Here is a 22,306-nt window from a genome sequence, read left to right on the forward strand (position 1 = left end):
GAATATAATGCGATAATAACAAAAAATATAAATATAAAATAAATATTCTGTTTATACCCGGATGGTCAAATAATGTCTGCAGAATTTACAATTACGTTCATTTATAATAATTTCATATTTCAGGGCATCACGTAGATTTGAACACGCGTGGGGAGGGTGTAATTGCATACCGTTTACTCGACTATGGTCGAAACGTGGTGTTTGTATGCATAGTGCTACGGATTAATAATGGAACGAATCGTTTAACGTAAAGAAATTCAACACCTGGCATTTTACAATAAGACATACTCGATGCCACGAAAATATGTAGAGCGGTTTTAATCGCATCGCCATATTTTATTTTTAGTGCCAGAGATTTGCACGGTTTGGTGCCTGCGCAATATCAATTTCAAATGTTGTTTATGGAGAATACTAATGGCAATGATCACTTGATATTTCACTGCAGAAATGGACCACATATTTATTGATCTAAATGCATTGCAGGTGTTTGTGGTAGAGTGTGTGAGAAGGAGATATTCAATTTTATAACACCAGTCTTACTGTTTGGAGAAAGAAATAGAAGCCAATTATTCCTTTTATTTCCGATTTCATATCACACTCTTCAGAGTAATAAAACTTGTTTAAAACTGATGGGAGAAGAAGACTAGATATCATAAAAAGAGTACATCAGACCTCCGACATGGGAGAGAACCAGATTTCGGAAAATTTATTTGGTAATAAAGTTTTAATGCTACCTTGTGAATAGAACTTTTAGCTGTTGCTTTAGTCTCAGTCTTTCGTGCAGCTTCTCTTTGAGATTACATCTCTTAAATGTATTCTTTGGAGAGCAATGTTTTGTTTATTGTGCTACTTTTCTTCGGGTCATACTGGTGTCGTAAATTCTAAGTTCATTTATATCATTATTGCCAGTATTTGGATATTATTGCAATTTTTATGTTCGATTTGATCACCTTAACCTGATTGCGACGAACTGATGAATAATTTCCCAGCATTATTATGGCCTAGTAATCGGGCGCCTCCGTAGCCAGGTGGGAAGGAGCAGCAGTGCGTAGCACACGCTTCTTGATTAGACCGGGGTTCGAGCCCGTCACCACCAAATACGGAGCTTGCGGAAAGGTCAGGGAATGACCACCGCACCGGAGCAATATGGCCTTAGTTGCTAATGCTCCTAAAAAAACCAAATAACAATAACAAGCCTAGTAATCATGCGACAAAATAAGATACTTTTTAAAAACAAAGCTGGAGCAGTTACACTGCTTGATAACTAACCTGTTTAAATGTATTTTCGTTATTTTTATTGTTTATTTTCTACTTTAGTATTAGTATTAATAGTGGAAAATTATGCAAGAAAGCAAGCTTATATAGCATCAACGAAAAAAAAAAAACAAAACACTTCCCATATTACCTGTCTATCCGCTCTAACAGTCTGTCTAGTTCTTCCTTGAACTTATTCAAACTAAGCACCTCTACAGCACCAGTGGAAGTTTGTTCAAGCGATGTTCAACTACCCACTGTCTGGTAATTTCTCAATACCTAGCCTGCGACCATCCTTCCTCAATTTGAATTTATGTCCCCTCATATACGTAGTGTTGGACTCCCTCTTGCTCATATCTGAGCAAGAGGGAGTCCAACACCACGGATTAATTAATACATTCATAGAATTATAAGAAAAGTTTCTAGCCGGTGCGGTGTCTAAACGCTTTACTATGGAATGAAGGTTGTAAATTCTGCTCTGCCTGGATGGAAAATTGATCTTACCGTATATGGGATCTTTACTTATTCTTTGTATTCACAGTTTAACTCTTTGAGGTATTTTGTGTTTCGAAGAAGGCTGCATTAGCAAAGGTGTTCCTTAATGAAAATATTCATAAAGTAGCTCCGATACGTACACATGCCAGTTCTCTTTATAGTATAAATTAAAAAAAAAAAAAAAAATATATATATATATATATACAGTATATCTATAAATTTTCATTTCATTTATGAATTATTTCAACGTCAAAAACAATCACACGTGCATGATTATTACAAAAAAAGTAGTTTAAAGTAACTGTTATTACTACTCATGGAAATTTCAGATTTCCTGCAAACCGTTTTTGAAGAAGTATGCTTAACTGAACTCTTTCTGCAAATTAAAATCAAGTAGCGTTTCTGTGATGGTAGCCAATCCATAGGAAATCGCGAGTACGGTATTTGCAAAACATATTTCAATAAGGAATATTAAAACCTCGCGTTATTTTAATCATTTTATTCTACAGTATACTAGAATTATACCAAATTGGGAGGAGATTAAGAATGTATTTTAGAAGCGTACGAGAGTCCATCATTAAAAATCATGTTCTCATATATATAATCACAGAATTACTGAAACGTCTGTTCTAATCAGCGATGTGCACAAGATTTGTTATAATCAGCAATTCGCATTAGGATATGGCCTGAAATGTACGCTATTTTTCGAGATTATTCTGCAAATCTTGAATGAAATGGTCTAAATATTAATGTACAATAATAATTCATTATTATCTCAAAGTTAATTTGTTACTATAACATTTAAGCAATCTTTGAAAGGACAACAATTAGAAACGACCTGAAAATGTGTTTAAGCTGATTATCGATTCCATTTTAGTTTGGATTAAAACGATTTATGCGATTTACAGAAAAAATACATTTCTGCAGCCGAAATCCTTATTTGACGAGTAACTAATTTGTGCTACTGAATTTAGCCGAGTGTTATTTGACAGCTGAATTCTGAAAATGCTATGATTATTACATCCGTATACATTGATAAGCTTCCTATGAAAAAGGAGAAAAGAAATATGCAAACAGAGAGATGTTTTTAAATTGCATTTCCCCATTAGAGTTCTCCTCTCCATCACCTATACCCTGCCGTACTGAAAAATTCAGTTATGTTATAATTACGCAGAAGGCTAAGCAATCAGATTTCGTTATTTATGTTTCGTCCTTCCGCACAGTCGGTTCTCTGTTTTTTTTAGCACTGCCAACAACTCTTAATTCAAAGGAGCAAGAGAAACCTTTAACCTTTGAATCCGTGAGCTTCTTTTTGTTCCTTATATTCACAACTGCTATGTGGTTTAAATATTTAAAAGGGTCGTAGCAATGGAATAGAGCATTGAAATGGTGAAGTGCTGTCTTCCGTTGAGTTTCCTAAAATAGCCTACTAGATCCATTTTCTTAATTAATTTACGACATGCACAAACACCCATGACTACAAGAATTGAAGTTACGTCAAACTTCTATTTTCCTTCCATCTGTCGGCTGCTTTGATATCCCCTTTTTGGGGAGAAGAGAAAAGAAAAACGAATGTGGTGATTTCAATCAGAGTAAATGTTTCCAACCAGCAGCAAAATGAAGAATGATTTGAGTGACTACTTTCACATCCAGCTGAGTGGGAGAAGGCGATTTTATTTCTCCACACAGTAGGATTTTTTAAAAAATGCCATTCTGGAAAAGAAATAATTTTTTATAAGACTATTTTTATTACCCTGAAAACAAGATTACTTTTTCCCAGCACACAACTCTAGTTATCTGAACTTCTTTCACCTTCGATGAAAAAAGGCACTTTTCTTTATATTCGACCATAAGATTAACATTTTTTCTATTCCAAACTTGTCGACTTTCGGAGAGTAGGCATCTAGCCAGTCGGAAGAACGCTTGGCACAATCATACGCACGCGTTTTACCTCAAAAGAATTCTAGAGAGTTGTGTAAGGTTCTTGAAGGAGAAAGAGATGATTAACATAAGATCCGCGATTTTGACCGTAGTTTTGTCTGTGGCAGACAGGTCGAATGGCTCCCAGGACACGAATTTGTAATCCGTAGATAATTGGACATAGGTGGAGTATGTTAGAAGGAATTAATCTTTGTCTTCGTGACTGCCAGGATGGGCAATGTAATGAGATGATATGCAAAGCATCCATCTTTGATTGAATTTAGGAAGAGAAACCTATAACTGAAAATTGTTATCAGAAGGCTGCGATCAAAAAAGGAAAGGCGAAGAAGCGTTTTGGATTTTTTACCAAAACACTAATTTAATAAATTTTCTGATACTGTCTTATACAATATCGATTCAGATTCGACTTTTCAAAACAGTCACGTTAATTGCCATTGACTTTCCGACTTTGTTCTGAACAGAAAAATACTCAAAAGGTTTAACACTGATAAATGAGGAAGTCGATAATGATCTTCGATTAACTAAGAGGATAGGGGAAGATAGTATTAGATACTCTAATATAAACTTACTATTATTTTAGTGACGAAGGTCGACATCTGATTTAATATCATAGTTATTAATCTGAGAGATTACTTCAGTAAAAGTTGGTATTTTGACAAAAGTTTGTTTTCCTACAGAATGAGAATAACGTCTCTCTTAAAGAATTCTGGTATTTTGCAAGAACACTAACGAGTTAAAACGAAATGCAAACACCACCTTCTTTATCTCTGACAAAGCAGCGATCCTTCAAAGTACTTTAGAAGTTTCCAAGTTTCCTGTTTCATTAGGAATTAAAATAAAAATAACAATTCCGTTCAGAGGTCAAATACTTAAGTTTTTTTTTTTTTTCAGCAGATCATGAAGAAAAATCTCGTAACGAGTTCGCGCAATGACTGGTTGCCAGGCAACATTAGTCGGGGCACCAAAATGTTTCGGATTCATTTTTCTTCGAGTCTAGCTAAGTCTTTTTATTCTCACCATCCCCCAAGCACAGATAGGCTGAATGCAATGAATGATATTTACATATATAGACACTGATCGAAGGGAGGTTTTGAATATTTCTTAGCATCTGTAGCTAAGGTGAGATAAGGACAATGGCTCTGCTATCATCTACATAATAGTATCTGCATCACATTACGCAACGGCTTTCTTGAGCACTCTTCAGCCCATACTTCCGTCAAGAGTTTACTTTCTACGTATAGAATGAACGTAACGAAGGGAGAGTGGTAGATCTGAAGTGCTGTAAACGAGCCAAAAGAGAGAAAATTGCATAATTTTAAGTAGCTTTATAACTAAGGTGAAAGAATTAATAGAACGGTGGGGTTAATTAGTCTCGTCTTGAAACAATATATTCTGTTCCTGATAAACAAACAATTCGGAAGAGATTATTAAAATTCAGAATTAGCCGCATTTCACGCAGTACTTTTCATCTGGCACGAGTCCGAAATAGTGATTAAATCTAAACGAAATAAACTGCTTTAAAATAAAGTTCTGTCAAAGAATTTCGACGTATGTGTGTGCCAAAATTTCTGGACACAATCCAGAAAAATACTTTTTTTCTCCACTCCCAGGCAAAGAAAAACTTTACACGAACGGAAACAAATTGAAGCTGAAGGCCGAGAAAGATCTTGGAATAGTTTGAGAAAACAGCCTTTATCCTACAGCAGACAGTTGCAATACTATAAAATAAATCATTAGCTATAATTATAAAGCCAAGTCAATTAAAACCGAGGCTAGGGGCCAGTTTAAAAATTCTGAGATATATTTATGAGACTAGTAATTCAAGACGTGTTGGGCTATTCAAAAGTTAGAACAGTCCAACACGTCTTTGATCAACTAGGCTTCTGACTAATGGCGTTCCGATGTTCATATTTAATTAAAACTATATATTTTAGTGATTGGACTCAATATTTTGTAGGGCTCCGCAATTCCTTGTTGTATTTATAGGAAATCGTTGAGGCAATTAATTAGTTGTAACGCAAAATTGGGGAAAATCTATCTACCAAGTATAAATAAATATGGTCTTTATTGTAAGGTTCATAGGTACACGCAGGTACCCTACCTTTACAAACCCTTCAACGGCACTAAGTCAGGGGTTAACAAGCAGCGGCAGAGATACCATCTCAGCCAAAGCTGAAATTCGAGTAAAGTAAAGGACAATTATGTGTTAATAATATCAAGCAGATTATATTAACTTAAAAAAAACAATAATACATCAAATTATAAAAAATAATAATAACAAAATAAATTAGAATAACACGGATAGTTTTCTTTAGTCGGGTTTTCCGTGAGATGTGGTCGACCGGGAACGATCTCAAATAAGTTGATGGCTGTGGAAACAACGTGCGGATCTAAGATGAGACGTCTGTACTTCTTATCCTCTACGATTTTACGCATATCGCCATCCAAGAGTTGAACTAGATGAGGGAGGAAACGATATTTAAGATGTAGCCTCGAAGAGAGAGCAATAAGCTTGGCAGTGGAGCGGAGAGCTGGTTGGGGATCCACCAACACACACTGTCCCAAATGTTGGGCGCTGAGATTCTCCCAGCGATCATTTTGATGGTGCAGATTAGTCTTCTTTCACTGAATTTAATTAGATTACTAGCTTCTGAATAGCTCAGAAGCCAGTATTGTAAGGCGTTTAATGGTTTAATTGTGGCGTTTGCAGCCGAGCCCCACAACTCTACTCCATACAGTATGACTTCGAAAATCTTCGTCGTGATATACATTTTTATCAGATTTCTGTTCTGAATATGTAGCAAGTCCTGCTTGGCAATCCACCGTTTCCTATTGAATTTGACACGGAGCTCTTCTATGTGAAGATGGAATTTTAGTTTTCGGTCAAAGATCACGCCAGATCTCTTTGCTTTTCGACGCGGGGGATCAAAACTCCTTCAATCGCCGACTGAATTATTGTTGGCGTGGGTTTCAGTGAGAAGAAGACCACGATGGCGGATTTTTCAGGGTATCCCTTGTTGGTGATGACCCAAATGAGGTCAGGATGATATTAACTTATTTAATGCTGATCCCCCCAAGATTTTGATGCTAAGCTTAATTTGAAATATTTTGGAGATTGTAAAAGGATATCCAAGTTTGAAATTCACTCATCTATGTCCAGTGCTACGAATTTCTGAACTGTTGTTTGTAGTGTATCAGACCAGATTACGAAATCGAAGGTTACAGTAGAACAGCCTCAAAGGGTAGAACATGCTTTAGGATGATTTTATCATTGCATACTGAAGTAATTTCTTGTTTAACATCCATGGCCCTTTGAATATTGCTGCCCATACAGAAATAGTGCTACTAAAAGTAGAGGCGTTGATCAAAAATAATGCCCAAGTATGAGATAAAATGCAGCCATTATCCTGCAGGATGGAGGCCTCCTCAACATGGCATGTTGATGGAAATGAACCGGTTTAGAGAGAGAGGTTATGATCATCCGTATGGTCTATTTGTTTACCTGTTACTCCATCATCAGCTTGTATTGTTTTGTTGTTGTTTTTTTCATTAGGAATCTTGTCGGAGTAGTTTTGTTGGCTTTTACTTGAATTATTTTTTACACATTTCAGGGCTTCTTCAGTGTGGGTGTTTGTTTTTGAGAGGTATTGCCTGTTTTTTTTTCTGCAGCCTTGCCGAAATATATTCCCTGCAGGCTTCGTTTATTTTTATTTTTATTTTTATTATTTTTTTTAAGATTGGAACGATGCTCGATTTCTTTTGTATAAGATTAATGAAGCACTGGTTACGCTCCTTTTTCAAATCTTAAAACATTTTTGCTTTGCATTGAAAAATTTCTTTGCATCACTATCAAACCATAGTTTTTTTGCGCTCGATTGGATACATGGGGGTTTAAATGGCGCATAAGCTACTATGGCTATAATGTGATTGGATACAATGATCATTTGTATGCAGCCTGCAAAGTGCGTCCTGTATGCCAATATGTGTAAAGGAATCCCATGAATAAAGAATTAAAAGATGAAGCAGCTTTGTTCATTCAAATATCTTAGAGAAGTGACATTTCCGATTAACCTGCTAAGGAAGAACATATTGCGCATGACAGTAACTAGAATTTGAGAGTGGTCAGATTTAAAGTTCTCGGTGATTTAGCGGTTTTTGTTGCAAAAGTTATAGAATACGAGTTTGATTCCATCTACAATGAAGCGTGTTAAGTTTCATTATTCTCGTTTTGGCTAGGATATTCTCCAGTACTTGTTAAACTTCGGAAGAGGGGAAATTTGAAGTCGTTTGTGATGATAGTTTTACATTGGGCCATATGGATTGTGGCAATCCAGCCAATTAATTCCATGAGAATTTCATAATTTTTTGCAAATTGGAGAGGTACAGATATTAATAATCTCAACTTTAGCATTCATAATCATAATTCTGATGGTTGCGATTTCAAAGCAGCTTGGGATAATGCTATAGGATTTCAAACCTTTATCTCTTTCTTTAATAATAATTGTAGAACTGCCGCTTTTTCTAGCCATACGAGAAGTTAAGAAAGGCGCGTAGCCCAGGTGATAACGGGGCAATAAGTGATCGTAGTGTCGGATTTCGTTCATGTCGCAGTGGGACAGAGTGCGTCATGTGACTGGCGGTGATGAATGAATCTCGAGTTTCTTTAAGTTGGCACTGTTGTAACTCTGCACAACTGTCCTCCCGATGTGAGTTTATTGCCTGGGTAGATAGTCACATGAAGCACATTTAAACGTAGATATCCTGGCCGCTGTACCGAGTCGGTTGCTATTTCTATCCTAAAAGAAACCTAAGCTGAGTCATTGGACAGCATTTTAATAGCCTTTTCAGATCGGTTATTTTTGATACGCTTGTTATCAGCTGATTAATATCATCATTTGCAGTGTTAAGGTCCAAGCTTTATGTCTTTTAATAAGTCTGACAATGCTAACACTGCTGACACTAGATTGATTCCTGTCTGTATTGAAAGTGGGGGCTTTCTTGGCTTGGGAAAAGGGTTGCAATTCTCTTGTAATGGTAGTTGCCATTCATCCGTGAGTTAGATGCCATTCGGGATTGTCTTGTTATTATGATTAACACTGAAAAGGATGGTTTCAGAGAAGTAGAAGATGGAAAAATTCAATGTTTTTTCTTGTTGATTCACTCGTGGTGATGCAAGGAAAATTTTTGAACTAGACCGTAGCTAGTTGCCAGACGAATGAGAAAGAAAAAAAATAGACCGGTATTTGTAAATTGTTCTTCAATTTCATATTCAAGGGAATGGCTCGGGTTGAAGGTTCTTGCTCCTTCATTTGAAACCGTAGTAAAAGTCCTTTGAGGTCAATATTATCTCAGCAGAAGTACTAAAATACATCTTTGCCTAAAATCATAAATTCTAAACAGATGTATTACAACTGCGCATTTTGTGAACATATAATTCGCATAATGCGCAGTATTTACCGGCCCATTATAACAAGGCCAAAAACGGCTAGCACTTAAGAGGTGATGTCCCTCATTGTTTGAGACAGGCAGAGTCGAAGTTCGGGATGTAATCACCCCCCCCTCCCGAAATGTAATAAATATTATTATCATCTGGAGTGTCCTGATTCAGTTTAAAGACGACCTGGATGGGCAAAGTTAGCTGAAAAAATTATAACATATTTGTGATTATGGCTTTGTGCTGTGGGATTAGTTGAAATTCTGACTTGTTATATTTACAGCTTTAGATTTCACTTGAGTTTTTGACACTGTTTCACCTGGAATACTGTACACTCTGCCAAACTGGAGCAGAGAGGAATTAGGGACAAATTACTGCTGTGGATAAAGGGATGGTTGAGTGGCAGAAGACAGAGGGTGGTTAGAAATGGGCAATGTTCTCCTTGGACTAATATTAGTGCTCGAACCCCTTTCTGTTTTCAATATTTATTTACGATACTGATGAGGGAATTTCAAGCTTATTGTCTAAGTCTACAGATGATACCAAGATAGACAGGGTGGTTAACAACATCAGCAAAGGCGTACTACTACAACAAGATCTAGAAAAATTAGGCAGTTGGGCTGAGAGGTATAATGTTGGTAAATTAAAGATACTGTACATGGGCAGCACTAATCCCAGAATAACATACCTATTAGGTTTTACCACTTAAGGTGGTGGAATACAAAAGAAACATATGGGTAATTATATAATCCGACAAGAAATTCACTGACAGTGCAGACAGGCTGCTAGGACAGCTCATGGGGGTTCTGTCAATTATATAAGAATTTTTTCCAGCAAGGATAAATATTGATTTACTTGTGTAAAACAGTAGTTAGGCTACACCTGTATAAAGGCCTGGAAGCCTCATTTAAAGAAAGATGTGGAACTGTTGGGATGCTGCCGGAGGGATATGGAAGCGGTGTAGAGAAGAGCAACAAAATTAGCCAAGTACACAAAAGACTTGGGTTCTGAAAATTGCAGTGAATAGAAAATAGAAATCTACGAGGAGAGCTTATTGAAGTGTTTAATGCTTTAAATGGATTGAGTAAATTAAATATAGATGACATCCTAACTCTTGTTCGGAGTGCACTCACAAGAAGGGACATAAATGTAAATTGAAAAAGATGGTTGTAGGATAAATTCGCAGAAATTTCTTTCAGTCAGAGTAACTGACTGCTGAAACAAACTTCCATGTGGTGTTTGAATAAATTTAAAGAATAATAATTAGACAAATCATTAGAAGGTATGAATACACTGAGGTGGGTAGGTTTCTCTTATTTATTTTATTTATCATTTTTTATTTTTCGCTGATGGTGTATATGTTTGCTTCCTTGCATCCTATGTCATTACTACCAGTAAACTAGATTGTTTTTCCTTCCAAATTTGATGTCTTGATTTTAATATGGTTGTATGATGCCTTGGCGATGATGCAGCACATCGTTAAGCACGAGATGTTGCCGGAGGGATATGGAAGGGGATATTTCTCATCTAACAGTTCTCAAAGCTCCATATAACGGTGCATCAAATTGAGTAGCATCCACCCTATCAGGATACGATGTGCCACTATTCTATTACTTACTAGATCAATGATAAAACTGTTGCTTTAGCATTTATCTAGTAAGTTACTGAAATAACAGCGGGTTGGTAATTACCTTATTTACCGCCGTGCAAGGGAAAAGTTGACACCTGTTTTTTCTATTAAAATAAATCCAAAATACTTTTTTTCTGTTATGAAGAATCGGTGTTATTTTGTGACAACCGTTATGTCGTCGGGATGCATAACCTTTCTTCAGAAAGCGAGTGGAAAATCAGGAAGTTAAAGAATGAAGCTGACATTGCTGCAGTTATTGGATGACAGTGATGACAACGTTCGCGAAAGAACTTTTTTCGGATAATGACAGTATATTTGTGATATTCTGAAGGGTGCATTTAAATTTGAAAGGTGAGACGTGACATTTTCACAATATGTTTAATTAATGCATATCTAAATAAGTTAATGCTTTTGTAACAATTAAGATGACGCAAAATTATTTCTGGATGAATACCTCTGAGTTACTTTACTACATTTATTCATCCTGCAAAAACAGCAGCTCATAACTTTCCTGTTATTTTTGTAATGAAGAATTTTATTTATGACATTTTCGTATTTATTATTTATTTTCAGCGTTACTTAAGGTTTTTTTGTTTCCATTAAAGTAAACGCTAATTAAATTATGACTTTTGCAGTCTCCTTCAGGAATTTCTACCGTATTTTTATACCAGAAAAATTTTCTAAAGTTTTCAGAAGGAATGAAATTGATGTGTATTTATTGAGAGATCATGAAATAAGTTAATATACTCAGAGAGAGTGAGAATGTAGTACTTTCTTAAACTTTATTTCTTTCTTTGTGCGATATCTAGCAACTCGAGTGAAGCGGCGTTTGTTGGATTATGTACTTGTATGAGTCAGTAGCACTCCATAATACGAGTAATTTTGGGTACATTTCTTGTAAAATGGGCAATAAACTGTTAGATCAGTTAGAATGAACGTTAAATTTTATAGAGAAATTGGAGAAAAAGGAAACGGGCATCTTAGCAACAATCAAATATTGAGAGAGAGAGAAAGAAAGAAAGAAATCTGTTCAGACCTTTCAAACTTCAGACTTTTCAGAGTTTTGTAAGCCACAATATGAACACCCTTGCAATACGGCATATATGAATAAATAAATATATGAAAATTAAGATTTGCCGAGGCAGTGCCCATTGTCATTTTCAATGCTGCTAGCACTTTTAGTTCAATTTTGAATTTAAAAAAAAATCTCTTATGTTTTTAAACAAGAACGTCGGCGCTAGTATATAATATGGACAATGATGCCACGCGCATAAAGGAGCACGGCATCATTCTTCACATCACATACCAGAGCGGAGCATTAGAACAAACAAGATCTAAGGTAGAGCTAATAAGGCCTAATTCTCGCTTCTTTCAACATGGTGAATAATGGAACCTATTTCGATCGAGAGTAAAAGTCTACAATCACATGTACTGTGCTTACGAGTAGCGGCCATCTTGTTTTCAAATGGGGAATGAAATAAAGTTGAAATCATCTAAAGTTAAGTGGGGGGGATGTGACTGTAGTCAAGTTATTCGTAAGTATATTTTAATAGCTGCATCTGCTGCACTACGATGGTTCTCTTTGTCCTGTCCACACAAAATTATTCGCGCTCAAAGTGCAGCTTATTGTAAGGTTTGAATGCGTTGGCTAGGATTCGTTTTTTTTGTGAAATATAAGGTACAAGGTACAAATATAACTGGTTTGTGCTTATAATTGAAATGGTGACCATCTTGAACCATGGCTGCGGAGAGGTAATAACTCGAAATAAAAAACCGCCCCTGTCAGAATACCTTTGGATTCTCCAGCTGGCATATACCGCAAATTTTTATTTTGGATCAGATCGTAAACATATGCGTTCTAATTGTGTGTGTCTATTATTATTTTATCAAAATATAAGCTCTGGAATCTCCCTACATGTATTGCAATTTAATTTAATTTCAGCGTTTGATAAATCTTTCATCCGTGAGTTTACCTTCGCGAAGAATTATTTTTAGAATTATTCTTGAGCCCGGAAAAAAGTGACATGCCTTTTTACATGATTCAGGTGGCATGAAAGGGGTATGATTTCTAACACGACCTCAGCTATATGTAAATATATTTCATCACGGCTAATAGAATCCATAACAGCCAATTAATTAGCGAGGATACCCTAATCACTCTATCGGATGAGTTTGTAAAATTAGTTTAACATCTAGATGACAACGTTTCAGCTTTGTTAATCCGCATTACAGTATACGCATATAATGCGCTTTAATAATCAATAGAAATGCAGCAATAATCATAATGAATTGCAATCAGTGTAAATAATTCATGAACTGGTTGTTCTGAGTCAGCGCCAAAGGTGCAGTAAGTTGCATGTGCTTTCTAAGGCTAGTACTTTATATTATTTTATTATTATCTGTTTATTTCTCTTTCGAGACACCCATAGACAGCACTTGGCTAGAGGGTGGGTTACATTATATCAGTATTTACATGAACTTATTTATAAAATTTGGAGATGAAAAAACACAAATCATGTGGTTAATGAATTAATTGTTAAGTTGGTTTAATTAATTACTAAATGATTGTTAAATACTAAATATTATTCAATTAGTCTTCTTATTATATTTGTACCTGCCAGTACACATTACCAAAGATTTCCGTCCTATACATTTTGTCTGTACATAGTTTCTCTGGATCTATATTTAAATTATTAAAATAATTCACAGTATTTGCTGGGAAAAATCTCCCCAGAGAGTCCAGTTGAGTCAATTAGCACTTGAGACTTGGTTCTTCCCTTTTTATTCTCGGTCGTATCATCCGTGGGCGAGTGATCACGTTTCCCACTTTCGGCGCATCTATTCTCTCCGTTAGTAACTTTGCCAGAGTTAAGATGTTTCTGGTTGTGATGATATACTTCCAGGGTGTGATGTCCAGATTGGCAAACAAGATCGCTCTTGAGATGGTAAACGGTTTCCCGGCGATCTTGTTTAGCCATCTCAGGGGCCAGTATTCTACTCCTAAGAAGGCCTTGATGTTGTTCTCTGGGGCCGATGACCATATAGTCGATGCGTACAACGGAATCGGTGTAACGCATTTAAGGAAGTATTGGATCATAAGATGAGGGCTTCGGAGACCGGCGAGTTCTTGTCTAGTGCTCCAGAGTGCTGCGTATGTCTTTTTCTATATGCTTACGGACTACTTGTTCTGTTTTTTTTTTTTTTTTTTTTTTTTTTTTAACTAAGACTATGCGAAGAATGGTCTCAGTTTGTATATTCTGCGTGTATCCGATGGCCGGTTTGCTAGTTTTGTTCGATGAAAAATCCAAATCAATCTTGGAAAAACAAACCGTACCCCGAAAATCTCGGTGTCGATAAAGACAAAAAAAGCATAAAAATTCCTCCTGTCTTTGAGGAATTCAGGCCTTTGTCTTAAGATGTTCTGCATGGGTAGGGATGATGTATGCACTTACGCAGACGATATTAAGATCCTAACGTCCATCCAACCATTCATGAACAATAGTGCATTGTGTGACCAGATTAATCATAAGCCTCTGAACTTAGTTGTGTACTTAGATAAATTTGGCTTAGCCCTAAATCCGCAGAGGACTGTAATCATGGTGTATTCGCCTCAAAACATCGTGTATGCTCGTATACACAAAACTAAATGGCAAATCTATCCCAGTTGTTGAGACGCATACAGATCTGGGAGTAACATTTGATACTAAACTTACGTTCAAGTCGCATATTGACCTGATTGTAAAGAAAATGAACTACTTACGTTGGACAACCAAACAGCACCTCTTGCACCGTAAAACTGACTGCAACAACCGCACGATATTTAAGAACCACAGTGTATTCGGCCATATTGTATGGCGCCGAATTGTGGGTGTCAGCCACCCCTACCTACATTAGGAGAATATATGTGAGTGAATTCTGGCTGCTGAAGTGGGCAGACCATAAACACCATCTCCTCAACAGTTAAGGACCACGCAGCTTTCTGAACAGCTTAAACTACAGGCGTTTACCAGACATCATTGCCTGGAAATGATTAACAACTACAATTAAAATGATGACTGGCATGATATCATCACCATGCTTCTGGCAGCTTTGTGAGTGGCACATCCCACGAATGTGCCTTAAAAGGTACGAAATCCTTTAGAATGAAGACCAACAGACTGAAGGTGACCGACAGGTTTATACCAGCCAGTGCGTTGGAATCGGCTCGGTGCTTAACACATATTGGAATTGATCTACAAAGGCTCAAAGAAGATCCGGAATATAGGAAACAAACCGCAGGGTGGTTCGCTGAGGCTACTATTGCCAAGTAGTTTGTGCATTTCTGTCAAGAACTGCCTGTACGCAATTGAACAAGAGTATATCTCGCACAAGTTGTTTTAGTGAATGTAATAAGATGAATTTTTGTACTACAATTGCCAGGACTCTAGACAGAAACGTAGTGATGAGTAATTCAGTTTATATTTTACCTTTTTTAGTATATTTTAGCCATTCTTTTATTTTAATTTTATGGTAATCCCCTGGCATTTTCTACCGTGAAGGGAATTTGTCAATTACCAGTGTACACCTATATTTTATTTTTGGTAGGACAAATAAAGATTATGATTATTATTGCTTGCTCTTATGGTATTTCTCCCTGATTAGGGGTTCCACCTCGTGACGGGTATTGCTACAAAGTACACAGGGTAGTTGTTGTTATGTCTGATGTTACTCTTTGTCGAGGAACTCTCCGACAATCCTACAGGTGTTCAGGATTGCGACTTTCTGGAGTTCCTTGTAGGTATTCGCTGGGAGACCTACTGCTGCTAGGCAATAGGTTTCCCAGCGAAACCTGTAGGGTCTTTGGCACCATACCTGTAGTTGACACGATGGTTTGGATGGTCGTTACTTGTTGCATATGCCACATCTCTTTGATCTCCTGTCTTAGGTTCGTGTACTTCCTGAATTTTTCCAAATGGGTTTTCCGCAGGTTGACAGTGTTGGGTACCGCTATGTCAATCAGATATGTAGCCTTTTCCTTCTTGTCCACAAGGATTATGTCCGTTCTGTTGTGCGGGATTGTCCTATCCGTTATTATGGCGCGGTTCCAGTACAGCTTGTGGTTTGGGATCTCTAGTACTGCCCGGGGTTCGTACTTGTAGTACGGTACACTTTCTTCGATCAACTGGTATTTCCTTGCTAGCTTCTGATGTATTATCCTGGATACCTGGTCGTGTCTATGAGTGTACTCAGTCTGAGTGATCACCTTGCATCCCGCGGTGATGTGTTGGATAGTTTCAGAGGCCAGGTGGCATCGTCGACATGTGTCATCTAACACTCCGGGCTCCTTGGCGATGTATTTTCTATAGTTCCTGGTGTTGATTACCTGGTCTTGGATGGCGAGCATGAATCCTTCGGTCACGGGTAAGAGCGTCCCGCTCGTGAGCCATGCATTGGAAGCAATTTTGTCTATGTGACCCTGATGGAGATCATTGTAGTGTCTGCCATGGAGTGTCTTCTCTGCTCATCTTTCTAGCTTCGTTTGTACCTCCTGGTTTGGGGGGGACTCCTCGCTTAGGTTCAGTGGGATATACCGCTTGTCTATCTTCCTTATGGCCTGGTGGAGTGCTGCTGTGTGTTTCCGGAAGTAATCCTTCAGGTTAACTATCGCTGTCTTCTGTTGCTCAATGAGGTCTATCAGGCCCCTTCCTCCTTCTTCCCGGGCAATTGTCAGTCTCTCCACGGCAGCTCTCGGGTGGTGTTGGTTATCATTGTCCTTGTCTTTCTCATGATATCCTCCAGTTCGGTGTTAGTCCAATCTATGATCCCGAAGGAGTATGTTAACACTGGGACTGCATAGGTGTTTATGGCTTTAACTGTGTTCCCTCAGTTCAGCTTTGCTTTCAGCAGGCTTCTGAGTCTCTGATGGTATTTTTCGGTCAGGCAGGCCTTAATTTCCTTGTTTATTATTATTATTATTATTATTATTATTATTATTATGTGAGAGAATAGCAATTGTAACAGCTATGTCATTTGGACGGTATTTGCAGAATGGAAAATCAGGAAGATTTTCCATTTCTATTTATTTTCTATTTACTGAGTTCTGTTTGAAAAAGGTTTCACTGTTTCCCCGCATCACCGTTCGGGTTAACACCGTTGGGATTAACCCGAACAGCATAATGGATGACAAAAACATGACGAATATCCTGACACGGAAGCCAAAGATAGCAGGAACATTTTAGTGAATTCCTTTTGTTTTTTTTTTTTTTTTTTTTTGATATTTCTGGATATTCAGGAAGAAAAGATTTTAAAACTTCGAATAATTTTAATACATCGTTTTTCTTTGTGGAGGGGGAGATTGAGGACCAAGAATTTCTTCAGTTTTTAAAATTTATGATCAAAATTTGACTCCTATTTTGTGGCTATACGATGAAATGTCTTCCTATTTATATATCGGGCTGTTGTGATTCTGTGACAAGAGACACGTGTAGTGCCCGACAGCGCCACCTCGCTACCACAAAAAATAACAAAGAAAAAAAAGAAAGATGACATGGGTAACTACTGCGCATATAAACTGGTGAAAACAAAGCATTTAGGACTTCTCTGGCCCGATCGCACACAAAGATATTGTTATTTTTGAATAAAATAAATGTTCTGTTTATAATCCGGTATAACACAGTCAGAGGAGTTCAAACTACAGAGATAATACAAGAAACAACACCGTATTTAGCAGTCATGAAAAGTTAAACCACAGTCACTGCAACCACGTGTACAACCCACCACTCGGCTATGGCAGCCTACGAGTAAATTCTCTTCTTATACCCCGGGACAACATCAAGCCAGAGGAGTTCACAAGGTAGAGAGAGAATACAAGGATATTATATTGTTTTGGTAGTCATGCGGGCTTGAACGACGGACACTCAAATTGCGTGCATATTTGTAATCTCTCGCTTGACTACTCAAAGGGTCTGAAAGCAAATTTTTGCAAACATGACTAGAACTACCGGCGTTGCTCGGATAAAGTTAGGTTACACTGATTTTTCTAGAACACGTACGAGAAGAGAAGAGACGGAATCAACATACTGTCATAAAATTTTAGTAAAACAGCCCCCAAAAACATTTTGAACGTCATCAAATTCTGAAATGGATCCCCCACTATTTTGACAGGTATTTTTGTTTTGCAAATGTTAAACCATTCTTCAATCTGAAGTAACTCAGTGCTTTCCATGAACGTTTACAATGTGCTGCAAAGTTCGCAATATCTTGTATTCGACTGACAGTGGATTCTACTTTCATCCAATTTTTGCTCTTTGGAAAATGCCTTCACATATATTTCCCGATAGTTAAGAACTATGATTATTCAAGTCCAATCTTATTAATATTAGTCTTCCTTCTTTATCCATCCACAGCGTTAGAATACTACAGGTTCAACAGCATTCATATTTCGTACTGCCATAATTTTTCTTGGAGGAAGGAAATCATTCTCAGTGACCGAAACGCATCTCGAATTTCAAAAATATTGTGATTTTTAAGTAACGTTTTTCTTCGTTTCGAAAACGATAAATCACTCTTGAATGTATTCACCTGGTCCATAGGAATAACGGAAAGCGATTTTGGATCTACATAATTACACTGTCCCAAGAAAGTTCTTATTCACACCTTGGAATCGAAAATTACCTCTTCTTAAAATATGGACAGAATCTCTAAAACGGTGATGTTAAGCATAGTTACCAACACGCGAATGAGCACTGCATACCAAATACCATTTTGTGAAATTTTGGAATGTATCAGCTGATGTTTATTTCGGTCAGGTACTTTGATGCCCTCAATAATCATTTTGGCGGATGCAGTGGTCAGATGCCTCAGAGGAACATCGTGATTGATGGCATTCCAGAAAATTACAGAACGCGAAATATTTCGGGTCATTCTGAATATTGTGAACTGCATTAAGGTTTATACAAGTGAAAAGAGGCGTGAAAAAAAATAATAAAAACGTTCCTTAGAGAGTGCATCCATGGAGTTAGATTCTGAAGAAAGCAGTTAATGTAGAAAGATAATCGTATTCCTATGGGAACAGAAAGATAATCTCTTCCAAGATGTTTTCATTTTTCTCGAAAATAAATAAGCACCTCGAAAGAGCCATAAAATTGCTTATGAGCAGTTATAGAGAGTATTTCAAAATTGCATGGAACAAATATAAGAGCATATTCTGCAGCTAAAAATAAGAGGAAAAAATTCCTTAATAAATATACAGCTCAAAAGATTTTATTTCCGAGGCAGTGAAAATTAATTATCAATTAGAAAAATTAAAGAGAACGGAAATACGCCTCCAAAAGGAAGATATCTAAAACAGTTGGTCAAAGTGACCTCCACTTTACCAATGCAGCATTCAGCACGACCAATCCAAGAATCCCCCAGAATAGGTTAACATTTTAGAACTATTCTTAATGGTTTAAACAGCTTCCAAAATGGGATTTTGGAGTTAGGTTAGCATGGTAATACGAGTGAAATAAATGATGCATTTCAGTGCCCCCCCACACAAAGTAACATAAAAGTGTGTGTGTGAATCGGGTGAACGCAGGGGCCATCGTAGTGTGCCGTTCAGCCCAATCCAACAGTACACCACAAATTTTAAAAAGTAGAAACATCACGGGAAAAGTTGTCTGTTGCACCATTGTGTAAACATCATATCCGTCTTCCAATAATTCGCACAAACTGTTCCTTAGAATACGTATCGCATTCCTGAAAGCCTTGCTGGTTACAAATAAGGACCAATAAGATTGTTGCCAAAAAACATCACGCGAAACATTAAAGGAAAACATATGTTGATACATAATTCAATTATGTATCAACTATCAGCTTAAAATTCAATTTCTTAAAAGACATTCTTACTCTGTGATCGGAACATGCTTAAAAAATCGGGGATCACGTGTACACTGCAAAATGAGCTACCCACAAAACTTTGTGTTTATTCATATCTTACGGAAAATTTCTCGTATAGGCCTATTGTAAAATGTATGCAATTGACCTTCATCTGATTACAGTTGAAACATTTACTTGCCTGGACAATATGTTTATGATTATAACGAAGTTATAAAAGAGCTAGATGCAAAAAACGAATTAGACATTTGCTTTAACTTCAGTAAGACTTTCGATAAAGTTCTAATGAAAGATTGACTATATAAACTACAGAAACTTGGATCAATATCCCTGATCCTTCGTTGGATCAGGGAGTGGTAAGAGATATGGAACAGAGAGTAGTCATTAATGGATATTGTTCAGGGTAGTCCAGTGTATCAAGTGGAGCCCTCAAGGACCGGTGCGCCCCTTCCTGCTTCTAATTTTCCACAGTGACATTGGCAATGGAGCATAAGAGAAGCTATCTAAATTTGCTGGCGTCTTTGAAGATAGTAAGTATATTTAACTGCCACAACAAAGCCATACTGCTTTAAAATTACTTGGATCGATTGCAGATATTTGATAAACATAAACTAGTTTATCAGTTCTAAATCTGAGGCTTTCACCTGCGCAATAGATAGAGCAGTTACTTGTAAGCTAAGAGAGGAGTTAAAAGCTGTTCATGACGAAAGAGCTTAGGAGTTATGATACAATCAGATATGAAATTTACCCTGCAGTGTAAGCAGGCGCTTAGACTTTTCATTTACATAAATCAATTATAAGACTCCACTTGGAATACTAATCGAGTGTGGATACTGCACGTAAAAAGACTTCGAGAGAGAGAGAGAGAGAGAGAGAGAGAGTTTAAAGGACAATCAGATTGGTGGAGATCGCTAATCGATATTCATATGATAGTATGGATTGAGTTTGACATCTTATGGGGGGAGATTTCATTGAGGTATACTGGAGATCAGTAAAATAAGGGGATCAGTATAAGGGGGAGTATAAAGGGATCAGTAAAATGAAGGCGGGTGGTTACTGGAAGGAGAATCAAGGATCAGGGACACGTAAAATATTAGGGAGTAATAGAAGATTGGATCTCATGAAGTTTATCCTCCGACGTGTATTTTATTGGAATAAATTACCTGTCAAGTAGCCTAGAGGAAGAATTTAGCGAACTTCAAAAGGAATCAGGTAGTCATCGTTTTGGCTATGGGAAAAGTATGAGCGAATGGTTTTTTTCTTTCTTTTTTTTTTGGCAGTTGCAGAAAAATTACGTTTCCTTTCATGATGTAGCCGTCTACCACTAACACCATCGAATCGGAATCCGTTGTATTAATTGCTGCTGCTGCCGACGCCATGAACGTATTTATAATTTAAAACTAATCTGTCGTCTCATTTATGTGTTTATATTTCTCTAGTTGATCTTTCCCCGACTAAAACGAATCTTAGCTTGAAATCTTTCTAGAACCATACTATGGAACCTCGCTTCTACTTTATGTCTTTTATTTAACACCGTTATCGAAAAGCAATATTTTAATTATTATTATAATACTTTATTCCGTTCTACAACTTAAATGCTTTCATTATATGGATTTTTTGTTATTTAGTTAAACTTAAAATCTTTAGAAAGTTATATTTACAATATAATTAGACTAGATGATGTAGGAAACCCACCATACAGCCGGACTGGTTTCACAAGGCATCTCAAACAGCGACTACCTATACGGATTCCTTCAGAGAGAAGAGAGAATGGGCTGCATAAAACTTTAAAAAAAAAGTGGGGGGGGACAAAATAGTTCCATAAAATCTCATAAATACGAATTGAATTTTCTCCCAGTTCCTTTTTTTCATAGACTTCTAAAAAAAAGAGAAAGCAATTCGCGTTTAGAGATTTTGCACCCCTATTACAAGGTAAGGAGAAGATGAAGACACATTTTTCTTAAACAGCATTAGCAGCTGCACAAATTCAATTACTATCATCGTCTAGATTTCTGCTGTAATTAAAAATGTGTCGGGCTAATCTTTGTTTATTTCATGCTGCGTTGGCTGCGATTAAAGAAATTTCATGGAGGGATAAGAAAACTACTTTAGACGGGTCAGATAGTAATTTCGATAATACACCGGCACCGTAATTTGTGTGCTATGGTTTTCTGCGTTTACAAATCCAGAAAACCATGCACAGCACAAATCCAGAAATCATCGAGACTTCAGCTGTACTCCGATTTAACGTGACCTCTTTTGGTTAATCTTCGTTGTGTCGCATGTGGAATTTCTGTTTACATACAAAGTTCTTAACTATGCCATTGCGAATTATTGGGTTATTGTTAGAATTGTTATTATACATGGATTTATATAAATGCACATCGCAAGGCATCTACAGTTGAATTGTGAATCCTCGTATAATCAGCGTGACACTTATTCTGTATAAACAGATTGCCGCCAATGGATGTCGCTGCTCCGATTGCTGGTGGCATTGGTCTAATGCTCTGAACTCGAATGAAACGCTAATGTTCCGAACCAGAATGAGACGTCATGCGCTTGTAAGCTACTTAGCACTAATACCATTTCAATCGTTAATGCTGTTTGACATTCTACTCCTGAAATCTTCAACAAAATTTAGCACAACAACTTCATTTCAAAATATATGAATAAGGACCAAAGCAGTATTCCATAAA

Source organism: Mastigoproctus giganteus, chromosome 2 (assembly GCF_048544385.1).
Source record: "Mastigoproctus giganteus isolate SK-2022 chromosome 2, ASM4854438v1, whole genome shotgun sequence".
Taxonomy (NCBI): Eukaryota; Metazoa; Arthropoda; class Arachnida; order Uropygi; family Thelyphonidae; genus Mastigoproctus; species Mastigoproctus giganteus.